This window comes from Bison bison, unplaced genomic scaffold (genome assembly GCF_000754665.1).
Source record: "Bison bison bison isolate TAMUID 2011002044 unplaced genomic scaffold, Bison_UMD1.0 scf7180017861178, whole genome shotgun sequence".
NCBI lineage: Eukaryota > Metazoa > Chordata > Mammalia > Artiodactyla > Bovidae > Bison > Bison bison.
Genome location: NW_011491750.1, coordinates 4,366 through 5,926, shown reverse-complemented (window position 1 = coordinate 5,926; position 1,561 = coordinate 4,366). Strand labels below are relative to the sequence as shown.

At 51.0% G+C, this 1,561-nt stretch overlaps 1 long non-coding RNA gene across 1 annotated transcript in view; it reads right to left on the bottom strand.

Moving 5' to 3' along the window:
- The window catches only part of LOC104983067, a 7,651-nt gene extending 6,916 nt beyond the window's left edge, over positions 1 to 735 (bottom strand). The window contains exons 1-2 of the long non-coding RNA XR_824591.1: positions 626 to 735; positions 329 to 429 (exon numbers count right to left, since the gene is read on the bottom strand). This is a non-coding gene — a long non-coding RNA (uncharacterized LOC104983067). The remainder of the gene's footprint in view (positions 1 to 328; positions 430 to 625) is intronic.
- Between the last annotated feature and the right edge of the window lie 826 nt (positions 736 to 1,561).

Here is a 1,561-nt window from a genome sequence, read left to right as displayed (position 1 = left end):
AATGGTTAAATAAACTGTAGTACAATCATACAATGCAGCCGTTTATAAATAAGATAAATTTAAATTCCCTGATATAGGAAGATCTACAAGACATATTGTTAAGTTTTTAAGAAGCAATTACCCGAAATGAATATGTGTGTGTGTGTAGTGCCATTTAGATACCAAAACCTACATGTACGACGCCTAGTAGTTACCCGCGAAGCCTGCCTGCCAGCCCCTCACCTTCCCCCTCCTCTGAGGCCGCGTTCCTCGAACCCCTGGGAGAAATGCCGAAGACCCGGTCTTTACTCCCTCTCTAGGGCCACTTGGCCACGACTAATGCCGGTACCTCGCATCCCCACTGTCGGCCACTCTCTCGCTGCACTGCCAGCCGCTGCCGGGCTGCCCCCGAGGATGCGGCGAGCTCTCACCACTGGCGCCGGCCGAGGCCTGGGGGAGGGGAGAGAAGGCGGGGTTGAGGGAGGGCTGAGGCAGGCCGCCGGGCCCCTTCATCAGCCTCTCCCAGGCTCCCCGAGGCCGCCACCTCCGCTCTTCGGCGCAGGGTCCCGTGGGAACAACCCCAGCGAGAAGCCTAGGACTGCCGCGAGAGCAGAGCCCGCCCCCCAACCCGGAGGAAGATGCTCACCTCCGCGGCACTAGCTCCGCGGGGCCCGCAGGAGCGTGCCGTGTCCGCGGCCCTGTTTCAGACCTGCTCCCCTCGCTTACCCTCCGCGGAAAACCTCCCCCTCCGCCTCTCCTCTCACTCGGTCTAAGGCTCCTCCTCCAGCTCGAGAAACCCCGCCTCTGCCCCTTGGGAAGGCGCTCCCTCAGCGGTGAAACCGGGTGCCTTGGTAGCGATCGCGCCTGAGCTAGGCGCTGCAAACCCAACCATAAAGAATAGTAGGGTCGCTAAGGAATTTGGATTTGATTCGAGGTACGATGGAAACCGCTGAAGGGTGACGTGATTTGATTTGACTAACGTTTAAAAATTAATCTCTCCAGCTGCCTAGCGAAGAACGGGGGGCGAGAGGGTAAGAGGGGACACAGTGTGGAGGGCGCCTATCACAGCGAGTTTACACGGGTAGTAAATCCTTAGAACACTTAATTCAGGAACGTAATGAGTCCTCAAAAAAATTCTCTATTTCTCCTTGGTGTTATTTGGGGTGAGAGTGAGATTGGCAAAGAGCTTATAGAGGATCTACATCTGTGAATGCATAGCAATAAAAAGGATCAGGTAGGAGTTACCTCTATTAACCGTGCTTTTTCTGGGGTGCAGAATAAAATTGAAAAGGGAGAAGGGAGCTTTGACTCGAAACTCTAGATACTTCTGTAGGTTTGAATTTTTAACTAAAAGCATGTATTAACTCAGTACTTTATAAAGTATAGAGACAAAAGCACTATCTGAGGTACTCTTTAAAATTTAAAATTTTTAATTTATTTTTAATTGGAGTATAATTGCTTTACAATGTTCTGTTGGTTTCTGCTGTACAACACGAATCAGCTGTAAGTAGACATATAACCCTTCCCTCTTGCCTCCCTCCTACCCCTCTACAAGTATTCTTGAGACATAGAGGAAATAAAA